Consider the following 6,000-nt stretch of genomic DNA (forward strand, 5'->3'; position numbering starts at 1 on the left):
CAGCATATAAATATGAACAATATTGTCGGAAAACAAAGTCTGCTGAATGTAAAGCAAGATGATGATCTGTTCAGGCACTAGTACCCTGGATTGGACATGTCTGTAAGAATTCATTAGGGTGATGTCCCAGACCCAAGCACCTCCAGCTGCTTTATCAATGGCCTTCTCTGATCATAAGGTAAGAGGTTGGGATGTTTGCTGATGATTGCACAGTCTTCGCCCCATTTGCATCTCCTCAGACACTGAAGCAGCCCCTGCTCGTGCACAGCAAGACCTGGACCACACTCAGTCAGCTTTGACAAGTGGTAAACAGCATCCATGTCATACAATTGACAGGCAATGACCATCCCTAACAAGAAAGAATCTATGTTCCCTTGACAGTCAATGGCATAATCAGCAATGAATCCTCACCATCAACATCCCAAAGATTACCATTGACAAGAAACTGGACTGGATCAGCCATATAAATACTGTGGATAGAAAAGAGCTAGAAATTCTGATATGTATAACTGACCAATCTCCCCAACCATCTACCTGCAACCATTTACCTGTCTACCATCTACAAAGTACATGGCAAGTAACTTTCATGTTACACAAGTGTCAAGCAATGGCCAGGTACAGTAAGAAGGAATCTAATGATTACCCCTTGACAGTCCATGGTGTTACCATCACTGAATCCCCCATTATTAATATCCTGGGAGTTAACTATTGGCCAGCAATTGAACAGGACTGGCTGGATGAGTACTGTGGCTGCAAGATATCAGATGCTAGGAATCCTGCAGCAGATAATATTACAAATTCCGTCCACATTTCAAGCCATTTCACACCATCCAGCACAAAGTAGCCTTTGTATTTGGAACCCCCTCCACCATTTTCAACATTCACCCTCTATTCTACATGATGTTTTGTAACAACTCATCAAGGGTCATTAAGCCACACATTATCATAGTGTGGAATTATATTTCTGTTCTTTCACTGTCACTAAAATAATATCCTGGAGCTCGGGCACAAACAATATTATGGGTGTATCAAGACTTGGTTCAAGAAAACAGCACATCATTTCCTTCTCAAGATGAATTAGGGCTGGGCAATAAATGCTGGCATAGCCAGTGGACCCATATTCTAACAATCAGTGTTTTTTTTTACAAATGTAGGTGAAATAACCAAGTTTGACTCAAAACATGTCACAATTTAAACAAAGGCAATTGTTATAGCCCTGGACTTCATTTGGCTGAAAAAGAATCTACAGAAAGAGTTTTCTCTCAAAAATGGTTTAGAGAGAGTAGGAACTGCAGATGGTGGAGAATCTGAGATAACAAGGTGTAAAGCTGGATGAACACAGCATGCCAAGCAGCATCAGAGGAGCAGGAAGGCTGATGTTTCGGCCCGAAACCCTCCTTCAGAATTTCTGAAGAAGGGTCTTGGCCTGAAATGTCAGCCTTCCTGCTCCTCTGATGCTGCTTGGCCTTCTGTGTTCCTCAAGGTCTACACCTTGTTCTCTCAAAAATGGGATGTATTTTGTATCACACAGATTGTTTGTCCTGAAACAGATTGAATATGATGGGTACAACAAGCTAAGTGAGATATTTAAGCATATGTTAGGTGAAAATGTCCAGATTTTTATTTACAACATTTAAAATTAAAATTATGTAAATTTGTGACGAAATAGGTATCCGTTTTCATAGAATGAAATAACTGCTGCAGAGATAAGGGTGGACAAGGTAATCATTGTGTTAAGTTGTGCAAAATATTTTAGTATTACACTTTCTATTAAAATTAGAATGTTCCTTTAACAAGCTTTATTAACATTATTAGTATTAAGTTGCATAAATTTAAAAGTTTAAATTAAGTGGCTAACTCTAAAAGTCTGTGGCTGCAAATAGTCTTAAATTTCCATTTTACACTAAATTACCTCGGATCCCACTAGAATCTATAAATATAGCTATTTTAGAGAAACTCTTTTTAGCATAACAATTGCAGGGGGCGCAGGTATGTGAATGTACAGTTTACTATCCCAACGATTGGTGGGTTGAAACTTGGCCTGAAGTCCTTTCAGAAAACCGTCTGCTTAGTAAAACTATAACGAATACAGCATAGCATTCTGCCCTAATAGGTTATGCAGCAGACTCGATCCACAATCTCAATTTGGATTGTTAAACTTTTTTTTCTGAATGTGGACGGTCCATCCAAGTTTGATTCTACTTTGTGTTGCGTTAAATGGTCAAGTTCAGATTGGAACATATGTTGGGCATTATACTGGTTGACCACGGAGATAATGCGTTGATTTGTAGTGAGAACGCCGAAAGATAAAATAAAATGAAAAAAAAGACAGACAGCTCCTAGACTCTAATTCAAAGACGATTGACAAATGGCCCATTTCTGTTCGCATTGTTTCTTTGCCGACCACTCTTGGTGCAGTCAACAGAAATCTGAAATGGTGCCTGAACGGTTTTGCCAGAGTGTAAGGTTCTCCCTGTGTAGCTTGGGTGTCACAAAGCTCTCTGTGCACAGAGACGCACACAGCTGCCTTTCATTCTGCGTTGAACACGCTGGTCCTTACAGTGATGTGAGGCGAAGTGGGGAGGTGAGTCGCAGAGGGGACTTTGGAGAAATGTTCTGCTGTCTATTTTTGATTTACGCTTTATTGTAGATTTTGGCACCTCACAATTATCGCCGAATCGTATTCTTACACCGGCTTTCCAAACAAACCAAAATACATGCGCCGAATGGTTACAATTCTGCCGTAAAACCCCAAATAATCTCATATCATGGCGCATCCATTTATTAAGTGTATTTGTTCTGCATTTGAGGAAAAGCGTTAGGATGAAGATATTAACAAGAGACGATGCAGGAGTTGACATGGATCACCCACCGCTTGGAACGATGAATTATAGACTGAACTGCATCTTAATGTTCAACACTTTATAGTTCACAACACAAGCTTCTGAACGGAATGCACCATTTTAATGCACAAACATCGAGCATCTTCAACAACTTTCTTTAAGCACATAGTTCGGTCTAACAGTTTTAAAATGCCACTAGAGATTATCAAAGTATATTTTAAATTAAAACAACCTCTTCCCTAGTGAGGTGATGTAAATGCTGACATTCATTTTCCTTGCACGTTTATTCGACAACAGGAACGATTTTGATCAAGACATCCATGGACAAGCAAAAAAAAATGGTCACAGAAGGTCGTTTAGAACTCCCTGGCCACTACATCATTTAACGCGGCATTTTCTATGCTGCAAACCGTTTTCAAAGGAGCTGTCTGAGAACAGGCATTGCACTAGGAATGCGCCCATGGATGGTTAAGTAGAGACACCACTGTCTTTGCACAGAATGATTTTCATCACTCAATATTCTGCTAACAGAAACCCCAACAGTGCAAACCCTGCGATCTGACAAACGCTTGCAGGTGCAATTTGGTGAAATCACCGTGTTTTGACGAGAAATGACATTCCCAGGTACTCACAGGCTCACAATAGGATTCCCATCAACTGTGCGGATCTTTCAGAGAGGGGCCCAGCTGAAAGAAGAGAACAAAGGTGTCCCCTCATCTGTCACCCTGGATGTGCTCTGAAGACTGCGGTGCTGCGAATGTGCCACGGATATTTATAGCGGACTCTCCTTTCCCCCACTGCAATGTTTGTGGCCGACAGGAAGTGGCGTCCGCTTGCCAATTTTCAGTGAAGTGGGCACAGGCTCCGCTGTTACATTCATCCACTGGAACATTTCCCCGCTTTCACCACATCCTGGCAGCGGCGTTAATATACCACCCCGTCCACAGCCTGTGGTAATTTAATTCGACCGATATAAACCATTCTCGCGAACGCAGCCGTTTAATCCAGAGACGTTCCTCAATCGGTCTGTCTGGTTCGGTCAAAGCTGCCGCTATTACCACTGCACTGTTATAAAACTGCAAGATTGGCGGCCGTTAATGGTAAAGGAACGGCTCTGCTGGACAACAAATGTTCGTTAAGGTTTTTATAAGCGAGTAAAATAGGTATTATCCGTTTTTAAATTCAGTAATCCATCAGCAGTGGACATGTATTTCACATATGACCTGTTCTATCTTACGCACGGGTTAGCTACTTTCCACTCAGGAATAAAATTCCACATTTTTAATCATTAATACTTTAATATGTTATTGAATCTCCGTTCTTGAGCTGTGTCTGCGCCAACCACCATTCTAGGCAACCACTTTTATGCTGGCTGCTTCTTTTAAAGCCAAAGTAGTTATTATGCAATAATATAATTGGACTAACCATCCTGTTCGTTGCTGAGGCTGCAGCCATATATTTCTCACCCCTTTGCTTAACCTTAATGCGCACAGCTCCAAAGTTGATTTTCAAAATATAGGAGGAGAAACATGAAGTGAGAAAAGAATAGTTTGCTGTTCTTTCATAAACCTGTGATTATAGTGTACCACAAAGTTTACCTCGTTCCTCTAATCCCCGCCAGGAGTTTCTATGTGAATACTTCCAAGGTAATCACTGAAAATTTCAGGAAATAAACCTATTTTCACAATTCCAATTTTCATCACAATTTGTTCTGGATGGTTAAGACTCCCGCCTCTGCCATTGCAGCACTGAAATTATCGCGTTTGTGGAAGTATTTAATGACCTTTGTTTATACTCTTCATAAAATATGAAATGCACCAAATAATCAAAAAACATCCATTGTTTTTGTACATCTGTGCAGCCACAGATCTTGCTAACTCACTTCCCATCAGCAAGGGCGAGGGCAGAAGATACGTGGGGAACATCACCGCCTGCAAGTTCCCCTCCAAGCCACTTACCGTCCTGACTTGGAAATGTATCAGCAATTTTTCAGCCTCGCTGGGTCAAAATCCTGAAACTCTGTCCTAACACACAATAGGTTGACCTACATCAAATGGACTGTAACAGTTTAAGAAGGCAGCTCAGCAACATCTTCTCCAGGTCAACCAGGGATTTGTAATAAATTGTGGCCCAGCCAGCAACACCGGCATTCCGCAATGAAACAATATAAAACGCCTACAGGAAAATATGCACGAGAGGTCTGTTAATTTTAAACGTTTCACTTTTAAGTTTGTGCTTCCAATCAAATACAATTTAAGTAGCTCTAATCCATGTCAGAGAATCGTTGCTGGCAGAAATGGATATTCCAGGAATCAGTCACTTTATTGTTCAGCATTCTATGTTTCTGTATATATAAATTTGCAGCTGCTTTGCAAATGAACAAGGATACAGGAATGAAACAATCTATTAGGGTTCGCCATAAATGGACTATTGTTCAGTGGTCGGCAGCAACTAAGCCATCAAGTGAGGGAGGTGAACGGAGTTGTTGAATTCAAGGTTTTACCATGCAATCTATGAGGCCGGCCAAAGACATAAAGCTATTGACGCCTGCTTGCGGCACATTCAGTTTATTTTCTGCATAAACTACTGCAACATGGTGCAGGTATTATGGGACATACTGCCATTCAGCAAAATGTATACGTAAAGACTGAAGATTACTGACCAGAAAGGCAAGATGTCTGGTTATTTGACTGCACTAATTAGCAAGACAAGGCATGGATGGTGCAAGTAGGCTCTAAATGAGTGAGTGTTAAGAGAGCAAATGAACAGCCCTGAGGAACAGCTTGGTCCAAATCTTCAGCTGGGTGCCAGGCCCTGTCTGCAATATATTCTTGCTTCATCTTTTCTATTCTAGTTGCCAGAGCACCCTGCAATGCAAACCTGCACTTTCAGAGACTCCAGCTAGTGTGTTGGACAGGTGCCTTAAGGGTTAGGCAAATGCGGGATGCCCAAGTCTGTGAAGGAGGGGGCATGCCCAGATTTTGTCCTTTGGTAGTATATAATATGGAGGTCCTTAAGAAAATGGTGAGCTGAATTTGCCAGGTACCCAATTTAAATTTCATGTGAAAGTTCCTCGATACTCACCTAGTTTGGTAAGATAGAAAGCTAAATATTAATGAGGTGAGTTGTGCTGTCAAGGTGTTTAACAAGCACTGAG

General features: G+C 41.2%; 3 protein-coding genes across 8 annotated transcripts in view; all 3 read right to left on the reverse strand.

Annotated features, from left to right (window-relative positions):
• The window catches only part of LOC132205974 (4-galactosyl-N-acetylglucosaminide 3-alpha-L-fucosyltransferase 9-like), a 131,773-nt gene extending 128,225 nt beyond the window's left edge, over window positions 1–3,548 (reverse strand). The window contains exon 1 of the mRNA XM_048531019.2: window positions 3,476–3,548. The gene's annotated coding sequence lies outside the window, so the exon portion shown is untranslated. The remainder of the gene's footprint in view (window positions 1–3,475) is intronic.
• The window catches only part of LOC125452502 (4-galactosyl-N-acetylglucosaminide 3-alpha-L-fucosyltransferase 9-like), a 92,448-nt gene extending 88,874 nt beyond the window's left edge, over window positions 1–3,574 (reverse strand). The window contains exon 1 of one of the 2 annotated variants that reach the window (XM_048531017.2): window positions 3,476–3,574. The gene's annotated coding sequence lies outside the window, so the exon portion shown is untranslated. The remainder of the gene's footprint in view (window positions 1–3,475) is intronic. The other variant, XM_048531014.2, reaches the window with a different exon arrangement.
• The window catches only part of LOC125452503 (4-galactosyl-N-acetylglucosaminide 3-alpha-L-fucosyltransferase 9-like), a 152,944-nt gene extending 149,353 nt beyond the window's left edge, over window positions 1–3,591 (reverse strand). For 3 of the 5 annotated variants that reach the window (XR_007247560.2, XR_009445681.1, XR_007247561.2), the window contains exon 1: window positions 3,476–3,591. The gene's annotated coding sequence lies outside the window, so the exon portion shown is untranslated. The remainder of the gene's footprint in view (window positions 1–3,475) is intronic. The other 2 variants (XM_059645357.1, XM_059645356.1) reach the window with 2 other exon arrangements.
• Window positions 3,592–6,000: the final 2,409 nt, after the last annotated feature.

This window comes from Stegostoma tigrinum, chromosome 4 (assembly GCF_030684315.1).
Source record: "Stegostoma tigrinum isolate sSteTig4 chromosome 4, sSteTig4.hap1, whole genome shotgun sequence".
Lineage (NCBI taxonomy): Eukaryota > Metazoa > Chordata > Chondrichthyes > Orectolobiformes > Stegostomatidae > Stegostoma > Stegostoma tigrinum.